The 21,550-nt window shown below is 44.2% G+C and overlaps 1 protein-coding gene across 8 annotated transcripts in view; it reads left to right on the top strand.

Annotated features, from left to right (window-relative positions):
- Positions 1–1,557: 1,557 nt before the first annotated feature.
- Positions 1,558–21,550, top strand: part of thrb (thyroid hormone receptor beta) — a 137,120-nt gene continuing 117,127 nt past the window's right edge. For 3 of the 8 annotated variants that reach the window (XM_078421097.1, XM_078421065.1, XM_078421135.1), the window contains exons 1-2: positions 1,558–1,714; positions 13,314–13,390. The gene's annotated coding sequence lies outside the window, so the exon portion shown is untranslated. Of the gene's footprint in view, positions 1,715–1,845; positions 1,893–3,223; positions 3,536–4,050; positions 4,389–13,313; positions 13,391–21,550 lie in introns of those variants that run through there. The other 5 variants (XM_078421073.1, XM_078421107.1, XM_078421119.1 and 2 more) reach the window with 3 other exon arrangements.

Here is a 21,550-nt window from a genome sequence, read left to right on the forward strand (position 1 = left end):
ATAAAAGGCATGCTCAATTGGGCTCAAATCGGGTGATTGACTTGGCCACTCTAGAATTCACCATTTTTTAGCTTTGAAAAATTCTTGTGTTGCTTTAGCAGTATGTTTGGGATCATTGGCTTGCTGCAGAATGAACTGCTGGCCAATGAGTTTTGAGGCATTTGTTTGAACTTGAGCAGACAGGATGTATCTATACTTCAGAATTCATTATGCTACTACCATCAGCAGTTGTATCATCAATGAAGATAAGTGAGCCAGTACCTTCAGCAGCCGTACATGCCCAGGCCATAGCACCCTCACCACTGTGTTTCACAGATGAGGTGGTATGCTTTGGATCTTGGGCAGTTCCTTCTCTCCTCCATACTTTGCTCTTGCCATCACTCTGATTTAAGTTGATCTTTGTCTCATCTGTCCACAAGACCATTTTCCAGAACTGTGGTTGTTCTTTTACGAACTTCTTGGCAAACTGTAACCTGGCCATCCTATTTTTGCAGCTAACTAGTGGAATCAAGGGATATGGGGAGAAGACAGGCACAGGTTACTGATTGTAGATGATCAGCCATGATCACAATGAATGGCAGTGTTGGCTCAAAGGGCCAAATGGCCTCCTCCTGCACCTATTTTATAGGTTTCTATGTTTGCATCTTGCAGTGTAGCCACAAAATGCTGGAGTGTCTCAGCGTGCCAAGCAGCATCTCGGGAGAGAAGGAATGGGTGACGTTTCGGGTCTTTAACAGGCAACTGAATCACCCTACCATAGACCTACCACAGCTCCGCTGAGTTCCTCCAACATTGTTTGATAACTTTTAGTTGTAGTTATGATAGTCCAAACTGAACTGACTTTTGACTTACTGATTTATGGTGAAGCAACGATTACTATTTGAAAACACAATTAATAAAGGGGATCGCCCAGCCTCAATGGATGTTCGGACACTTCTGTCTGGCTAAAGATGGAAATGTTCTACTGCCTCCAGTTGATATGCATCAGTACAATTAAACATTATTAATACCGATTATCAGTCTGATGAAGGGTCTCGACCATAACGTCACCTATTCCTTCTCTCCAGATATGCTGCCTGTCCCGCTGAGTTACTCCAGCATTTTACGTCTACCCTCGGTGTAAACCAGCATCTGCAGTTCCTTCTCACACATGTTAACACTTTATTTTGTTTGGTATGCATGCGTATCGAGAAAAATTGCAAACTAAAATAACACCATGTTTCGTCCAACAGCATTATAAAATACGGTTAATATTATTAGTGTTATAAGAACAGTAATGTACAAACAGTGTTGCAAAATGCAGAATGTGGAGAAAGTGTGATGGTGTGGGACCAGCCAGGCCTGCTGGGCGCTGAGGCCACTGGCTTTGGCTTTGCATGGCTCTGGCTCCACGGGCTCTGGCTCTGCATGGCTCCGGCTTTGCATGGCTCTGGCTCCACGGCTCCACCGGCTCCGGCTTTGCATGGCTCTGGCTCCACGGCTCCACTGGCTCTGGCTTTGCATGGCCCTGGCACTCATGTTGCTGTGCTCGCCGGCTCCCCCTGCTGGCCGCACAGCCCCCGCCTCTCGCTCACTGTCCCCCGGCTCAAGGTCGCTGTTTTCTCTCTCTGGCTGGTGGGTCAACTCAGAGCAGCGGCGCCTTGCAACAGCAACCCGGCCTGAGGAAGGGAAGACCGCACCGGCCCGGCCCGTCTTGTCATCGCCGCTCTGCACGGTACCCCCCTTCCCCTTCCCTCCCCCACCCAGGGGTATGTTGTCTTGATGGGGGGAGGGAGGGAGGGAGAAGCAGCAGCGAGGCGTGTCATTCTGCAAATGTTTGTGCGCTTTGATGCGGCTGTTTGGGTGGGGAAATGGAAAGGACAGAAGTTTAACCGCCCGCGCCTGCTAGATACGTGAGTAACAGTCTCACTCACTCGGGCTCGCTGACGTGCAGGGTTTGTAGGGGAGGAGCTGCATTGACTAGCCGCCAGGCCAGGCCAGGCCAGGGTGACATCAACCTTGCAGCCGGGGTAGGGGTGGGTGCACTGACTGGCGTCTGACGGAGCGCTGCCTTTAAATGGCGGCCAGGGTTTGCATGGGTCCCCGGGTATGTGGCTCTAACTCTGTGCCCACAGCACAGCCCATCCCATCCCGCCAGCGTTGCCGCGTCCCGGACGCACAGGGGAGGCGGGGGGAGCGAGTCCCCGCCCGCCGGAGGTTGGCTGTGAGGCGTTACATTGGAGCGCAGGTTCAATCCCGGGGAGATACATTGTGGCCGCAGCCCCTCGCTGACAGCTCAGCTCTCAACACAGCCCAGCCCAGCCCAGCTCAGCTCGGCACAGCTCAGCCCAGCCCAGTTTAGCTCAGCTCAGCCCAGCCCGGCTCAGCCCAGCCCAGTTTAGCTCAGCCCAGTTTAGCTCGGCTCGGCTCAGCCCGGCCCAGCCCCCCCACTCAGCTCGGCCCAGCCCCCCCACTCAGCTCAGCCCCCCCACTCAGCTCAGCCCAGCCCCCCCACTCAGCTCAGCCCAGCCCCCCCACTCAGCTCAGCCCAGCCCCCCCACTCAGCTCAGCCCAGCCCCCACTCAGCTCGGCCCAGCCCAGCTCAGCCCCCCACTCAGCCCAGCCCACCTCAGCCCGGCTCAGCACAGCCCAGCTCGGCTCAGCCTAGCTCGGCTCAGCCCAGTTTAGCCCAGCCTGGCTCTGCTCAGCCCAGCTCGGCCTGGCAGCACCACTGGCTGCAGGGCACTGCGACGTTTATTTAATACATGAAAAGTAATTTTGTCGTTGAGTGCTTGTTATAAACAGAGCTCCCCCCCACCCCGCCCACCAACACCAAACTCCCTCACGCACACATTATGTGCAGCAATTTTAAGGCAGTCCCTGGCAAGTAGCTGGCGGGGAAAAATGACACGTCGGCCACTAGGAGCCTTCGTTTTGGGCAATTTCATCAGGTTGTGTATCGAGATGAGACGTGTAGTTTGTGAAACGCCACCCATTCCTTCTTTCCAGAGATGTTGCCTGTCCCGCTGAGTTACTCCAGCATTTTGTGTCTGTCTTTAGTTTGTGAGAACGTTGTCTTCTTGCAACATTAGCGGAGAAAACCAGTCTGTCCAGTTTTGTTGGATTCTGGTTTTAAATGCCTTTGCTGATTTACTACAGCAGCACATCAGGATGCGATGCAATGCAATCCCTTCTTGCAGATCCTTCAGATAGTAAATTGGTTTTGTTTGGCTGGGTTTTTGGTCCCGTTGCGTTGCGTTGCTACTCTGCTCGTTGGCGGGGAGGGATTGTACAAAGTGCAGGACTGGCGTTCCCAGCGCATTCCTTCAACTCAACGTGAAGGCGGTTTTTCAGTTGGTCTTCACGCTCCTGGTGTGACGATTGACGCTTACTTCGTGTACGGTCGAATAGGTAGATGCAGCGGGTAGCGCTAATATGGATCGGTGTGCAGAATACTGAAAAGCCGAGGAACGAATCAATCAGCAGCCGGGCGTCCACAAAAATGCGCTGTGCTGTGTACAGCCGATCAACGCCCAGTGTGTCCATCTGATTTGAGGTAGTTGAAGTCGAGCGTTTTGCTCTTGGACATTTCTGTGGGGAGTCTCGGTATTGTTGTTAATTAGTTGTTTGTGTTGAATGATATTTTGCAGTCTGGTTCAGCAGTAACTTGTTTGTATTTGTTGGGGGGGGAGTTCAGCCCGAGCTCTGAGTGCAGGCGACGTTGCCCTCTCCGCGGTGGCAGTAAATGATGCCTTCAGGCGACCCACCGTAACACCCACCCTTCATAGCCTGGATTTGTACCTCCAACCCAGACACGCTGGCTGTCATTGGATTGCAGGAGAAGTAATGGCGAATTAAAATCCGGCCGGGCAGGTGTTTGCTACTGTGTTCACATGCAGGGGTGTGAATCTGGCAGACACGAGAAAGAGAGGGAGAGAGATGTTTTAGCCATCACGCTAAACGACAGCATAGACACTGCCCCTTCGGCCCACCCTCACTGACATTAGATACCCAGTAAAAACAAACAATTCAGAAAGAAAATCGCGCCTTTTCCATTCGTCTAAATGTTTTTTGGCAGGAAGTGAAACTACAGCATATGGGGCAGAACGTTTTAAAGTGATGTCACTTGATTTTTAATTTTATTGGAGGTTATCTAGAGTGCACTTCGTTACGTTATCTTTCCTTTACTTCCCGGTTTTCATTTCTTTACTACCTGTACAAGTTTTGACATTCCTATTCTAATTCCTGGCTCCATAAGAATCCACAAACTAATTAAGGAGAAAATCACCCTTTTCACAGCCCCACGTTTTGATGTGGCAACTTAAAACTGCAAGTTGCTTTGGAAGAGCCGGCGAGGCCTGGTGCAGGTGTACTGCATCGTCAACACCGTGTATATGCCTCTGACTTGGGTAATATCTTATTAAGTAATACTTTATTCTGTGAGCAATTTTGCCAATTTAGTATAACAATGTTACTGTAAAATATTTAATCGGCTATAAAGTGCTTTGGGAAAATAAGAATGTGAAATGTGCAGTGTTTTCTTCACGGTGTTTGCTGCAGTTAAACTTGTCACAGGTAATACGGTAACTGCCAGACGCAGATTAAATTACAGTCTGTTTGCAAGGGTATAAGTCCACAAAGCTAGATCTTGGGTGCATAAAGTGGTCTCAGTTTTGGGAGAAAAAAAATTGTTGCCTTTTTCACTTATTTTCACTCTGTATTCACATTACACCCTTGTGCAAAATAATTGAATCGAGCATCCACTCGTAAATCACAAGTCAATATACATGTCACAGAGCTACCTTTCATTCATTATCATCTTACCATTATATCTTTAGTACATTACATTGTCCATCAGGTTCTTTATCAAGTCTTCGACGCGATTTGGCATGGAATCGGCCAGATTCTGACAGTTTCTGAAGATTTTTTTCATCTCAATACCACAGCTGAATTATAGCCTCGATGAGCTTCTGTATTGTGGTATAGTCTTATAAATCCATGTCATGCAGACTTGGGCCATTCAGCCCATCAAGTTTACACCTGCCATTCAATCACGGTTGATCTATCTTTCCTTCTCAACCCCATTCTCCCTCCTTCTCTCCGTAACCTTTGACATCCTTACTAAATCACTGGTTTAAAAATCCCGATGACTTGGCCTACACAGCCGTCTGTGGCAATGAATTCCACAGATTTACCAGTCTCTGGCGAAATAAATTTCTCCTCATCTCTTTTCTAGAAGTATGTCCTTTAATTCTGAGGCTGTGCCCACTTGTCCTAGACTCTCCCACTACTGGAAACATCCTCTCCACATCCACTCTATACAAGCCTTTCACTATTTGGTAGGTTTCAATGAGATCACCCTCATCCTTCTAAACTCCAACGAGTGCAGGCCCAGAGCCATCAAATGCTCATCATGTGTTAATCCATTCATCCCTAGGATCATTCTCATATTCCTCCTCTCGGCCCTCTCCAACGCCAGCACATCGCTCCTCCGATATGGGGCCTAAAACTGTTGACAATACTCCAATACATCCCTGCTTTCTTTGATAATTGACCACAAATTCTCAAACAGATTCAGGTCGGGTTGCTTACCAGGCCAGTCCAAGACAGACATCCCCTCCTGCTGGAAAAAAATTAGGTCACCGTCTTTGATGTGTGGCACAGTGCAAGGCCTTGCTAGAATATCACAGATCCAATTGGAAAAGTCTTTGCCATCTCCGGCACCCCTCTTCCCGATAACACAGTGATGTACTGCAGCGGTATCCTCATTCCATCAAATGGGCGCAGCGGACCAACACTATAGAAGCCGAATCAAACCTCAGAACATCATCATTTCATGATGTTTGACGATTGTGTCGATGTGGCATTTTCTCACCGGCTCCCAGGCTGATTTCTGAACATCTTGTGGTTGGCCCTAAACTAGGAAACAGCGTTCATCACTGAATAGTACCTTCGGTCCTCGCTTGTCCAATCAATATATTTTATGGCCCATTGGTATTGTTTCTTCTTCACCCCAGCAGTTAGATGTTTTTTCACAGGTCTTCGGGCTATTCCACTGATTTCAATGAGGCGTTGGCACACAGAGCTTGAGCTTATTGAGCAGCAGCTGCTGCTTGTGTCTAAGGGCCACGGTGATGCCGCGGCAGCCACCCAGCCCGGACCCTGCTCGTCCCGAAGTCCAGGACTGGAGAGGAGGTGGGGGGAATCGGGTGGCAGACATTGGACAAGGGATAGTGGGAAGAACTGGGTGGGGGGTCTTGCCTTCCGCGCCTTGGGGTGTGAAGGTTGAAGATGGGCCGGGCAAGGAGAAGGATGACGGTTCGCAGGTCCACCGGACAGAGACAATGGCTGCAACAGGCCTTGATGGCCAGCAGTAGCTGTGACTGTGAAATGGCACCAAAATCTGGCGTCTATTGTATAAAGAGTCAGTGGGCCGTTTCTTTGCATTGTATGCCAACCTGGTATTGTACTTGCTTGACAATCCTGAATACAGAAGCTTGGCTCTTCCCACCAACTTTGCAATCTCTCACTGAGACTCGTGCAATGTTGATGGAAAGTTATGATACATGTACACCTCTTTGGAATGGTATCTATTTTGTGAATTGCCTGTGTTCTTCTTAAATGATGATAAAACAGTTGGCCCTTGATGCATTACTCATGCAATGCTGGGGTAAGATTTTGTTATTTAGTCTTTAATTTATTTTGAATGTTATTGTTTTTAAATACAAGAACAAATGGTGGGCATAGAAACTCATCATATGAAAAAATAGCAAAATCAACCCGTGATTCAATTAATTTGCACAAGAATATGATTATAAATGCAGCTTAAATCAAGCATTCCTGTGTATTTGTGGTTGACCACCAGTTCTTCTGCACTGTATTGATGTAATCTCTTGCACGATTCTTTTGGCACGATTTTTTCTTCACCAATTCCACTGGTCTCTGTTGACCTATATAGTATTGCAGGCTCTCAGTGCCACTAATTTAAAATTCCACCCTTCCGTTTAATCCCCTTGTGCTTCTTGCATCTATAATTCTCTTATTCATCACCATCTCAATTTCCAATCCCCTGATTGTGATCTCTTATGCATTCCCACTATTGGCAGTTCACAGTTGACAACTGTGTCACCCGCATATCACACTCCTCTGGCATTTTCTCCCCTTAAGTTTATTTTAAATTATCTGATGCTACCCCTTTGCCATTCAATTTTGTTGCATATGCATCTGAAGTGTCTAAATGTTAAAGGTATGATTTAAAGGCAGATTTAAAGCAAGGCTTTTTGAATAAAGACATGCAACAGACTTATTTTCTTACAGTGTAATGTTTTTACTTGAATAATCACTGCCTGTCCCATCATGTTGTGGGATAACTGCCTCATTTCAAACACTGCCAGGAACAGGCCTTTGTAACCTTTGGCAATTTACCTCAGCAGATTGCTTACAAAAACACCAAAAATTAAATGTCTGTTCATTGGAGTTCGTGTACATGAATAATCTTCAGATATTTTGTTTGCATTTATTCCAATGACAACAGTAAAGTGAAGCTGTGTGAAACCAGTTAACTACAATGCAAGATGCAGTGCATATTGCTGTAGCTACAAGTAAAATGCTGTCCGCCCTCTCCCCAGATTCCTTTTCTCAATGTTGGCGCTCACCCCTCAGAAAACATACTTCAAGCTTAGGCAATCGGATGCAGAAATTCTGGATTAAAACTGTTCCTCGGCAAGGCACTACAGGCAGCTCCTTTGATGTGTGTGGCTCAAATCCACACCCCACTGTGTATGTTCTGATCCCGTTGCTGGAGATCAGTTGTAGTTCTGTTGTCTTTAAAGGTCATGTTGTTGGATGGTACTTATGTCCAGCAGTGTAGTTTGGAAATTAAGGGCTTTGATTACAGGATACTTTATTTGATTGATTTTCAAAATGAGATAAAATTGATTATAATGAGGAGAAAAATTGAGAAATTAAAAACCAATATTAATGCATTTATCAGGACTAGGCTGCCTTGAATATGTTACTCCTGGGCCTTGTGTAGTATTGGTTCATTATTATCAGTGTGCTGAAATGTAGTGAAAAACTTCCAGGTAAATCAAGCCATACTTGACTACAAGCAGTGCAAAATGAGAAACAAAAGAGTGCCAAAGATAATGTGATAGCTACAGTAAAAGTACAAATTAAAACAAATCCAATGGCTGCAACAAGGTAGATGAAGAAATTGGGAATACATATTTAATTTATGAGAGGCCCATTTGATAGTCTAACAGCGGGAAGACAGTGTTCTTCAATCTGGTGGTATAGAACAGAATGGTAAATCTACTGCATACATTGGAATTGTCAAGGGAAGCACAAACCTTTGGAAGCAGGTGATGTTTTGAGGTTAATGTATGAGCATAAGAGAACTGTAATCAATTAATAAATCCAATACAGTGGTGTATCAACCTCTCTAGGAAGGCATTTGCAAAATTGTGCTCGTGTTTTAAGAAACTTTTTATTAATGTAATGTGGTGGAGGGTAAATGAGAAAAATACAATATGCTGTGTGCAAAGAAACAAACTGCTGGAAGAACTTTGGCTACCCATATCATGTATTCATTTTGCCTCCCACCAATCCATCCAGGACACCTCTCCCTTTATTCATCTCTTGAGCCCCCCTAATTATCCAGCTCATTACCAGCTCTCATCTGATTGTATTTGCCCATCATCCACATACCTACCTTACATTTCTCTTCTCTCTTCACATTTCCTGTCACCTCCCTCTCCCCCACCTGGTTTCATCTGCCCATCAGTCCTCCCTTACCTGGTCCTGCCCATTTGCATACCAGCCTCTGTCTCGCCCCACTCTCTCACTTCTATTTACTGATAAATCTCTAAACTCTGAATCCGAATGCAAGGTCTCGACCTGAAACATTAACCATCCTTTTTCCTCCGCAGATTGTTGTTTGGCCCCGCGTTCTTCCAGCTGTTAATATTTTCACTCCTGAATCTAGCATCTGCAGTGTCTTATGTCTACATTTATCTGTGTGCTGTGGTTTTCTTAAAGAAATCTGTACCTTTGTGTAAAGAAACAGAGCACACTTCTTTCTAAAAGAATTGGTAAACATTGTACATCAAAATTGCTTATTTCAATTAAACTGAATTTATTTAAGCGATGAGATTTACTAAATATTCAAATATAACTCTTGGTAAGCAGTTTCAGAAATATTTCTATTTTTTTTTCAATGCCATATCAAGTTTTTCACTGAAAGTCAGATGTCAAACTGCTTCAATTGTTCGTGTACTTGAGTCAAACCTTTTACACAACATTGTCGGAGTTTTTGCACGGCAAGTTATAATTAGTATTAAGTTTAATAAATTGAGAGCGGTTAGATTAAGCTGCACAACACAACAGGTGGTTCTCGTGTTTTCCTAACACTTTGAAGTAACCTGAGATTTAGCATGAGGGGGAAGATATTTATCTGACGGCTGTGTACAGTGAAACATTAGTGCCAATTGCAATATTTGATTTTCTTTAAGAATGCTTTTACTTGATGTTGGTCAATAAAATTATTTATTGTATTCTTCCCGTCTCCTAGTGCTACAAGTGTACCTTTGCTAGTGCTACCTTTGCTAGTGCTACAAGTGTGGCTTTAAACTAAGTAGTGGGGGGAAGGGGTTGACAAACTGGGAATATGAAGATGGAGTTAAAGGGGAAGCGAATACAGGAGAAATTGCAAAGGACTCTTCATAAGTTCTAGAAGGGACAAGAGTGTAAGGTCAGGGCCAATTGTGTGAGAGGGGAGGTGAATACCGAAATTAAAGTGTTGTATTTAAATGCGCAAAGTATAAGAAATAAAGTGGATGAGCTTGAGGCTCAGTTAGACATTGGCAAGTATGATGTTGTGGGAATCACTGAGACATGGCTACAAGAGGACCAGGGCTGGGAAGTGAATACACAACATATAGAAAAGACAGACAGGTGGGCAGAGGGGGTGGGGTCACTCTGTTGGTGAGGAATGATATTCAAGATTCAAGATTCAAGATATCTTTATTTGTCATCCAAAAAACAAGTTTTTTGGACGAAATTTCGTCACCCACAGTCCAACAATAAGAGCAATAAAATAAGCAAATTACACAACCCCAACCAACACAAAACCCCCCAAAAAGAAACATCCATCACAGTGAGTCTCCTCCAGTCCCCTCCTCACTGTGATGGAAGGCCAGAATGTCTTTTTCTCTTCCCCTGCCGTCTTCTCCTGCGGTCAGGCTGTTGTCGTTGCCATGTTCCAGGCTGCGCCGGACGGTGAAATGTCCGCAACGGGCCGACCCAAGGAGTGACATAGAATCAGGAGATGTAGAATCAGTATGGATAGAAATGAGGAATTGTAAGGGTAAAAAGACCCTAATGGGAGGCCCCCAAACAGTAGCCTCGACATAGGGTGCAAGTTGAATCAGGAACTAAAATTGGCATGTCGCAAATGTAATGCTACAGTGGTTATGGGAGATTTCAACATGCAGGTAGACTGGGAAAATAAGGTTGGTAATGGACCCCAGGAAAGAGAGTTTATGGAGTATCTCCGAGATGGATTCTTAGAACAGCTTGTACTGGAGCCTACTAGGGAGAAGGCAATTCTGGATTTAGTGTTGTGTAATGAACCTGATCTGATAAGGGGACTCGAGGTTAAAGAGCCATTAGGAGGCAGTGATCACAATATGATAAGTTTTACTCTGCAAATTGAGAGGGAGAAGGGAAAATCGGAAGTGTCAGTATTACAGTAAAGCAAAGGGGATTACAGAGGCATGAGGCAGGAGCTGGCCAGAATTGACTGGAAGGAGGCCCTAGCAGGGAAGACGGTGGAACAGCAATGGCAGGTATTCCTGGGAATAATGCAGAAGTTGCAGGATCAATTTATCCCAAAGAGGAGGAAAGATTCCAAGGGGAGTAAGAGGCACCCGTGGCTGACAAGGGAAGTCAAGGACAGCATAAAAATAAAAGAGAAGAAGTACAACAAAGCAAAGAAGAGTGGGAAGCCAGAGGATTGGGACTCTTTTAAAGAGCAACAGAAGATGACTAAGAAGGCAATACGGGGAGAAAAGATGAGATACGAGGGTAAACTAGCCAATAATATAAAGGAGGATAGTAAAAGCTTTTTTAGGTATGTAAAGAGGAAAAAAATAGTCAAGGCAAATGTGGGTCCCTTGAAGACAGAAGCGGGGGAATTTATTATGGGGAACAAGGAAATGGCAGACGAGTTGAACCGGTACTTTGGATCTGTCTTCACTAAGGAAGATACAAGCAATCTCCCAGATGTTCTAGTGGCAAGAGATCCTAGGGTGACGGAGGAACTGAAGGAAATCCCCATTAGGCAGGAAATGGTGTTGGGTAGACTAATGGACAAGGCTGATAAATCCCCAGGGCCTGATGGTCTGCATCCCAGAGTACTTAAGGAGGTGGCGCTAGAAATAGTGGACGCATTGGTGATCATTTTCCATTGTTCTATAGATTCAGGATCAGTTCCTGTGGATTGGAGGGTTGCTAATGTTGTCCCACTTTTTAAGAAAGGAGGGAGAGAGAAAACGGGAAATTATAGACCAGTTAGTCTGACATCAGTGGTGGGGAAGATGCTGGAGTCAATTATAAAAGACGAAATTGCGGAGCATTTCGATAGTGGTAATAGGATTGTTCCGAGTCAGCATGGATTTACGAAGGGGAAATCATGCTTGACTAATCTTCTGGAATTCTTTTAGGATGTAACTAGGAAAATTGACAGGGAAGAGCTGGTGGATGTGGTGTACCTTGACTTTCAGAAAGCCTTTGACAAGGTTCCACATAGGAGATTAGTGGGCAAAATTAGAGCACTTGGTATTGGAGGTAGGGTACTGACATGGATAGAAAATTGGTTGACAGACAGAATGCAAAGAGTGGGGATAAATGGGTCCCTTTCAGAATGGCAGGCAGTAACTAGTGGGGTACCGCAAGGCTCGGTGCTGGGACCGCAGCTATTTACAATATACATTAATGACTTGGATGAAGGGATTAAAAGTACCATTAGGAAATTTGCAGATGATACAAAGCTGGGTGGTAGTGTGAACTGTGAGGAAGATGCTATGAGGTTGCAGGGTGACTTGGACAGGTTGTGTGAGTGGGCGGATGCATGGGAGATGCAGTTTAATGTGGATAAGTGTGAGGTTATCCACTTTGGTAGTAAGAATAGGAAGGCAGAGTATTATCTGAATGGTATCAAGTTAGGAAAAGGGGACGTACAACGAGATCTGTGTGTCCTAGTGCATCAGTCACTGAAAGGAAGCGTGCAGGTACAGCAGGCAGTGAAGAAAGCCAATGGAATGTTGACCTTCATAACAAGAGGAGTTGAGTATAGGAGCAAAGAGGTCATTCTGCAGTTGTACAGGGCCCTAGTGAGACCGTATCTGGAGTACTGTGTGCAGTTTTGGTCTCCAAATTTGAGGAAGGATATTCTTGCTATTGAGGGCGTGCAGCGTAGGTTTACTAGGTTAATTCCCGGAATGGCGGGACTGTCATATTTTGAAAGACTGGAGCGACTAGGCTTGTATACACTGAAATTTAGAAGGATGAGAGGAGATCTTATCGAAACGTATAAGATTATTAAGGGGTTGGACACGTTAGAGGCAAGAAACATGTTCCCAATGTTGGGGGAGTCCAGAACAAGGGGCCACAGTTTAAGAATAAGGGGTAGGCCATTTAGGACAGAGATGAGGAAAAACCTTTTCAGTCAGAGAGTTGTGAATCTGTGGAATTCTCTACCTCACAAGGCAGTGGAGGCCAATTCTCTGAATGCATTCAAGAGAGAGCTAGATAGAGCTCTTAAGGATAGCGGAATCAGGGGGTATGGGGAGAAGGCAGGAACGGGGTACTGATTGAGAATGATCAGCCATGATCTCATTGAATGGCGGTGCTGGCTCGAAGGGCCGAATGGCCTCCTCCTGCACCTATTGTCTATTGTCCTACTAGTTCGAATTTGTTCATTCACATCTAACTTGGGCAAACTGTTGCATTTGATTCAAGTCACAGTACTCTAGCTTTAATATTTTTGAAAACACTTCTTGGAAACAGTGTGTATACTATGGCGTCAAATTGGAGAGCTCAACATAATTGTAAGTTGATTTCCTTGCACAGAACATTCTGAAGGGTACCAAGTTTTGAGGCCTGTGCTCCAATCTAAATTATTTTGAACCCAAATAATGAAAACCAAAAATGCTGGAAATGGTCAGGGGGCATCTGATGAAGAATCTTTCACCTGAAATGTTAACTGCATTTCTCTTTAGCACCTATCTGCCTGATCTGCTGACTAACATTTTCTATTTTTTTTTAAATTTCAGATTTCCAGCATCTGCCTAGTTTCAAGGAAGTAAAAAAATCTGCAATGTTGAGATAGACTGATTAGTGCTACATGCAGGTAAGCATTCAATTCCTTGAGTCTTTACATTGTTCATGCTTGATTTGCAGTTCAAACTCCACCACTATGTTCAAAATCTGCCATGGCTCCATTATCCCATTATACCCTTAACCGGCAAAAACCTATTGATCCCAGATTTTAAAAGTACAAATTGTGCTAATGTCTACTACTTTTCTGTGCTGGTGAGAAAGTGCTTCCCAATTACTCTCTTGAATGGCTTCCCCCTGATTTTTATCCTAAACTCTCCCATCAGGAGATTTTTTTAATTGAGTCATGGAGTGTGAAACAGGCCCTACAAATTGCCTCACTGACCAAGTGCCATTTCCTGAGCCAGGCTGCATATCCCTCCTAACCGTCTCTATCACATTTCCAAGTGGCTTTTAAAAGTCTTAATTGTATCCACCTCTACCACTTTCTCAGGCCCCAGTGGACTGTAGACAGCTTTCAGATAAATATTCAATTTCTGCACCACTCACACACTTCACGCTGCCTCAGGAAAGCAGTCAACATAAACAAGGACCGTTTTTACCCCAGTCATTCCCATTTCTCCCCTCTCCCATTGGCAGAAGATTAAAAAAAGCTTAAACTAATTCCAACAGATTCGGGAGCAGCTCTTTCCTCACCAATGAATGGTCCTATAAATTGGAGTGTAGTCCCAATCTTCAAACCTATTTCAGTCTTCTGCAAGAGACCATATTGTTTCCCCAGTTACTCTTTGGCCTTATGTACTCGTAGAATCTCTTTGAATTTTCAAAAAAATACTATATTCCCCTATACTCTTCAAGGGATTTGCATGATCCGAGTTGCCTATACCTGACACATGCTTTCGTTTTCTTGACCAGCAGTGTTTTCTATTGTTTCCAGCTTTCCCCTTTATTCCAAGTGGAACATGCTGGTTGTGAAATCTTCCTATATCACGTTTAAAAGCATCCCACTTGCCAGATTACCCTTTATCTGCAAACAGCTTTTCATCAATCAAATTTTGAAAATTCCTACCTATCACCATCAAAGTTCCCAATCCCCCAATTTAGGACTTCCACTTTTAGACTATCCTTTTTCATAGTTATTTTAAAACTAATAGAATTATGGTCATAGGTCCCAAAGTACTCCCCCACTGGCACTCCATCTCTCTACCCTGCCTTATTTTCCAAGAGAAGGTTGAGGAGGCCCAATATCTGGCAGGGCCTTCTACATACCGATTGAAAATATTTTCATGAAAATATTTTGCTCTATACAAATCTTTAGCACAATGGCAGTCTCAGTCAATAATTGGAAGTTAAAATCCTCCACTTTTACAACCCTTTTATTCTTGCAGCTTTCTGTGATTTACCTGCATATTTCTTCCTCAAATTTCTGATGACTGTTGTGGGGCTTACAGCATAACCCCATCAAAGTGATGGCACCAGAGTTTCTGAGATGTTGGAGAAAATTCTCAAGGGGAAAGGTCAGCAGCCAGAGGTCGTTGTATCTATTGTTACCGACAACATGGGTTGGAAAAGGGAAGAGGTCATGCTGAGTGAGTACAGAGATTTTTGGCAGGAGAGTAAAAGTAGGACCTCAAAAGGCAGTAATCCCTGGATTACTACCAGTGCCACATATGAGTGAAAAGGTGAATAGGCAAATTAATGTGTGGCTAAGGAGTCTCAAATTCAGGTTTTTGGATCATTGGGATCTCTTCTGGGGCAGCGGTGACATGTACGAGAGAGACAGTTTGCACCTCAACCATGATCCTCGGTGGAGATTTGCAAGGGCTACTTAGGCGATTTTTTTTTTAGGCGACTACAGGTGACTAGGCTGTCGCGACACGGTTGCCGGGGTGTCGCCTGTATGGTCGTGAGTAGTCTCCAAAAGTCGTAGCGTTTTTCTGGTCGCCGCTGGATTTTGAAATGTTTAAACATTTTTTGGCGACTATTCGTTTGACACCAATGAGCGTTGCTTGACGTATGCTGACGTAGGCGCTGTCGTAGGTTGTCGCCAGGTGACGTAGGTTATCGCCGGTGCTGACTTCAGTAAATTCCAAGTGTGGACTTGATCTGATCACCCATCAGTGTAATGTGTCCATAAATGATGTTAGGTTTGGTTTTGTATGTTTTTGCACTTGTATTCTGTTTAAAGTTTGAATGATAAAGTTTTTGAAATTTATTGAAATTTATTGAAGTTTATTACAATATTTTTTAATGCACTGTTTTATGTTCTTATCAACCATTTAAAAAAATGTGTTTGTTTCAATATCAATAAAGGAAATTCTTGACATTATGATGGAAAATTGATGGATGAAGTTATTGTATTTCAGAGTAGTTTCTCATGGCATCACTTTCAAATAGTCATGATGCAGAATGATTGGAAACCCTATCGTACACCCCCTTTTATAGGGAAACTGGGTGAAACGTGAATTGTCTTCAGTTGTCTTCGGTCTTCAGGGTCGTAGCTTGTCGTAGCTTGTCGTAGCTTGTCGCGGGTGGACGTAGGTTGACTTCGGTTGTCGTAGGTTGTCGCCTCTGTGGTGGTAGGTTGTCGAAGTTTGTCGTGAGTGCGGTCGTAGGTGGACGTCCTACTTGCGACGATTGGGTCGCCGTTTGTCAGTAGCTTGATGTTGACTAGGTGGTAGATTGTTGTAGCTTGTCGTAGACAGTGGCGTAGGGTGGTCCAGTCGTCGATTTTTCGGCGACCTGCTACATCTATGACAGTCGCCTAGAAAAACGCCTAAGTGGGACAGGCCCCTTACTCTAGCTTTACATTTCTAGGCCGAATGTCATTCTTTTCAGGGAGGGGGAGGGAGGCAGAAATGGTCATCAGTAAACTTCGAGTGGATATGAATTGTATAAAGTGTTATAAACAATTCTCAATGTTTTTCTGCTATACTAATGAGTAACATGTAAACTATATGTTTTGAAGATTTGATTCCGAACATATAAGCTATATGTAAGAAGATAGACAAATCTCCTGGACCTGACCAGGTATATCTGAGGACACTGTGTGAAGCTAGATAGGAAATTGCAGGTGCCCTGGCTGAGAGCAATCATTATATACGGGTGAAGTGTAAGAAGACTGGAGGGTGGCAAATGTTGTGCCTCTATTTAAGGAGGGCTGCAGGGCAAAGCCTGGGAACTACAGGCCAGTGGGTCTAACATCTGTGGTCAGAAACCTACTAGAGAGTATTGTAAGTGATAAGATATATATGCATTTAGATGAACAGGGGCTGATTAGGGATTGTCAGCTTGGTTTTGTGCATGGGAGATGATGTCTCACAAATCTTACTGAGTATTTTGAAGATCAGCTTTGGTCACCCTGTTTCAGGAAAGATGTTGTTAAGCTGGATAGGGTGCAGAAAAGATTTACGAGGATGTTGCCAGGACTCTAAGCGAAAGGTTGAGCAGGTTATTCATTGGAGTGCAGGAGAATGAGGAGTGATCTTAGCAGGCAATCGAGAACCAGAGGACACAGGTTTAAGGTGAGGGGGGGGAATTTAATAGGAACCTGAGGGCCAAATCCTTTACATAAAGGATCATAGGTATATGGAACGAGCTGCCAGAGGAGGTAGTTGAGGCAGGTACTCTCACAATGTTTAAGAAACATTTAGCCAAGTGTATGGGTGGCAAATGTTGTGCCTCTTTTCAAGAAGGGCTGCAGGGAAAATGCTGGGAACGATAGGCCAGTGAGGTTAACACCTGTAGTTGGAAAGTTACTAGAGAGTATTCTGAGGGGTAAGTTATACAGGCATTTGGATGGGCAAGAGCTGATTAGGGATAGTCAGCATGGTTTTGTACGTCATGTCTCACAAATCTGATTGATTTTTTCGTAGACGTGACCAAAAAGGTTGATGAGGGAAGAACTGCAGATGTTGTGTACATGGATTTCAGTAAGGCATTCGACAAGGTTCCGCATGATAGTCTGCTCTGGAAGGTTAGATCGCATGGGTTACGAGGAGAGATAGCTCAATGGATAGCAAATTGGCTCCATGGAAGGAAGCAGAGGGTGATGGTGGAAGGTTACTTCTTGGACTGGAGGCCTGTGACTAGTGGTGTGCCTCAGGGTTCAGTGTTGGGCCCGTTACTGTTTGTCATCTACATCAATGATTTGGATGAGAACATACAGGGCAAGATTAGCAAGTTTGCTGATGACACAAAAGTGAGTGGTTTTGCAGATAATGAGGATGGTTGTGAAAGATTGCAGTAGGATCTGGATCGACTGGCCAGGTGGGCAGAGGAATGGTTGATGGAATTTAATACAGAGAAGTGTGAGGTGTTGCATTTTGGGATGTCGAACAAGGGCAGGTCCTACACAGTAAATGGTAGGCCTCTGGGTAGTGTTGTACAGCAGAGGGATCTAGAAGTACAGGTGCATGGTTCCTTGAAGGTCGAGTCGCAGGTAGATGAGGTGGTCAAAAAGGCTTTTGGCACTTTGGCCTTTATCAGTCAGATTATAGAGTATAGAAGTTGGGAGGTCATGTTGCAGTTGTATAAGACGTTGGTGAGAACGCATTTAGAATATTGTGTAGGAAAGAACAGCAGATGCTGGTTTAAATTGAAGGTAGACAAAATGCTGGAGTTACTCAGCGGGATAGGCAGCATCTCTGGAGAGAAGGAATGGGTGACGTTTCGGGTCGAGACCCTTCTTCAGACTATTAGAATATTGTGTTCAGTTCTGAGCACCGTTATAGGAAAGATATTGTCAAGCTTGAAAGGGTTCAGAAAACATTTACAAGGATGTTGCAGGACTAAAGGGTCTAAGCTCTAGGGAGTGTTTGAGTAGGCTGGGTCTCTATTCCATGGAGCGCAGGAGGTTGAGGGAAGATCTTATAGACGAATACAAAATCATGAGAGGAATAGATCGGGTAGATGCACAGAGTCTCTTGCCCAGAGTAGGGGAATCGAGGACCAGAGGACATAGGTTCAAGGTGAAGGGGAAAAGATTTAAAGGAATCCGAGGGGTAGCTTTTTCACACAAAGGGTCATGGGTGTATGGAACCAGCTGCCAGAGGAGGTAGTTGAGGCTGGGACTATCCCATCGTTTAAGAAACAGTTAGACAGGTACGTGGATGGGACAGGTTTGGAGGGATATGGACCAAATGCAGGCAAGTGGGACTAGTGTAGCTGGGACATTGTTGGCCAGTGTGGGTAATTTGGGCCGAAGGGCCTGTTTCCACACTGTATCACTGACTATGAGAAGGGAACTGCAATTATCAGGGGTTATTTTAATCCGTGTGTTAACTGGACTGAACAACCTGGCACGGGCAGCACGGAAGAGGAACTTTTAAGCTGCATTAGGGATTATTTCTTGGAACGATGTGTTATGGAACTCATCTGTGAATAAACCATTTCCAGTTTGATTTGTGTAATTAGATAGCACTAGTAAGAGATCTTTTGATTAATGATCCTCTAGGGAATCGCAGCATCGTAAAATGTCAGATGCAGTTTGAAGGCAAGTACCTGGACTCCAAATCCAGGGGTATAAATGGTGAGAAACCTTTTCCCTTTGCAGAAGTGTTTTAACCAGAGGACATAGGTTTAAGGTGAGGATTGGGAGACTAAGAGAGGACTAAGAGTTTCAGCCGTGCAAAGGCAGGGATTTATCAGAGATAGCCAGCATGGCTTTGTCAAGGGCAGATCTTGTCTGACCAATTTGATTAAATCTTTTGAAGATGTAACAAAGTGTATTAACGTCAGTGCAGCTGGTGTGTTTTACATGTTCTTAGCACAGAAATGGGCCCTTTGTCTACCCAGCAACCTTGATTCCTGCAGTTTGCCTACTGCCGCAACAGGTCCACAGCTGATGCCATCTCCTTGGCCTTGCACTCATCCCTAGAATACCTGGATAAGAGAGATGCCTATGTCAGACTTCTATTCATAGACTACAGCTCTACTTTTAATACCATTAAGCCATCCAAGCTTTTCTCCAAACTCGTGGAACTTGGAGGCAACACTCATCTGTGCAACTGGATCCTCGACTTCCTGGCCAACAGACCACGATCAGTGAGGATAAGGGACAAATTATCCTTTACGAAAATCCTCAGATTGGAGGAAAGGGTGAAAGGCAAAAGAAAAATTGCAATTTTACAGCGTAGGATGAAAAAAATGAAATGTGTTTTCAGAAATGTCATCATCAGTTTAGGTTTATTATTGTCAGCTGTATCCAGCGACAATGGAAAGCATTGCATGCTTAGTTTCGTTTTAGTTTAGATTAGAGATACGATGCGGAAACAGGCCTTTCGGCCCAACGAGTCCGTGCCGACCAGCGATCCCTGCACACTAGCACTGTCCTACACAATAGGGACAATTTTACATTTATACCAAGCCAATTAACCTACAGATCTGTACATCTTTGGAGTGTGAGAGGAAACCGCAGATGTCAGAGAAAATCGACGCAGGTCATGGGGAGAACATACAAACTTTGTACAGACAAGCACCTGTCGTCAGGATTGAACCCGGGTCTCTGGCGATGTAAGGCAGTAGCTCTATTGCTATCCCACCATGCTATCCAATGAGATCCGATAATACAATACAGGAATACAGTCAAGTCAAACTCAAGTACAATAGATAGGGTAAAAGAGTGCAGAATTTAGTTCTCAGCATTGTAGTGCATCAGTTCCATAGACAATATCCACAATGGGGTAGAGGTGAATCAAATAGCACCCTAGCTTATGGAAGGACTGTTCAGATTATTAACACCAGAGGGAAATAACTATTTCCCAGATACTTGTTACCCAAAAAATAATTTGATTATGGAGTCTAAAAGGCTATAGACTTTTGAAACACAATACACCTTGTTATTCCTTGAACGTCTTGTAATCTGACCTTAGATTTCTGTTTGGTTATCAGTTAGACTTTGGCCTTATTATTACTTCATTTCACTTTCTACAAAATATCACACATGCTGGAGAAACTGTCTTCTCAATGTGCCATCAGATATCTGGAATATTAACGCATTAAATCAACAGCCATACATGTGTATGTTTATCACGCTTTAGGAATCTTTGAGTTTAGTTTACTGTAGCGGAGTACAGTGCAAAGCTTTTGTTTCATGCTAACCAGTCAGCAGAAAGACAATACATTATTACAACCAAACCATCCACAGTGTACAAATACGGGATCAATCATTAGGATCACAATAAATGTTCAGGGCACTGCTATTTTCTTTTCAAAATACTACAATTTCTGACTGTCATCTCTCTCATCCATTTGGGACTATGTTGGCTTTTAACCAAATCTCCCGTTCATTCTCTCTTGTGTGCCCATCATCTCTTCCCGTTCACCCAATTGTCATATCACCTGGGACAGATTGATGGTAGCCAATTAAGCTTCCAATTAATAGGAGCCTGAGGGGTAACTTTCACACAGAGGGTGGTGGGTGTATGAAACGAGCTGCCGGAGGAGGTAGTTGAGGCAGATAGTATCACAACGTTTAAGAAACATTTGGATGGGTACATGGATAGGACAGGTTTAGAGGGATAGAGGCCAAAAGCAGGCAGCTGGGACAAGTGTAGATGGGACATGTTGGTTGGTGTGGGACAATTGGGTCAAAGGGCCTGTTTCCACACTGTAGACTCCACCAGCATCGTATCTTTAGGATGAGGGAGGAAACCGGAGCACCTGGGGGAATCCTTGCGATTGTAGAGAATATGCAAACTCCACACAACTCTAGAAGCTAGGATCAAAAGTGGTAACTGGTGCTGAGAAGTAGAAGCATGGCCTGCTGTACTCCACAGCACCCAAAACTCCAATGAGGGTCATAAGGTTCATAATGGAGGCTTATTTCAATTTTGACTATTATATTATTCGTTTAATAAAGCATAATTTTGTTAGTGTTTATGTTAGTACAATATTGACCTCGGATTATCTTTGATATTCTGAGTTTGTATGCTAAATTTAAAAATTTACATAGCATATAATAATAATAATAATAATGCATTACATTTATATAGCGCTTTTCAAACACTCAAAGACGCTTTACAGGGATTACTAGAACATAGAGAAGAAAATAAATAGATAAATAAGTAAACGAACAGAAAAAGGAGACGGAAGGTGAGGTGACGGTCAGTGTTTGAAGGCAGTGCTGAACAGGTGAGACTTCAGTGATGTTTTGAATGTGGTGAGTGAGGAGGAGTCTGACGGTTTGGGGTAGTGAGTTCCAGAGGGTGGGAGCAGCGATGGAGAAAGCCCT

Source organism: Rhinoraja longicauda, chromosome 2, assembly GCF_053455715.1.
Source record: "Rhinoraja longicauda isolate Sanriku21f chromosome 2, sRhiLon1.1, whole genome shotgun sequence".
Lineage (NCBI taxonomy): Eukaryota > Metazoa > Chordata > Chondrichthyes > Rajiformes > Arhynchobatidae > Rhinoraja > Rhinoraja longicauda.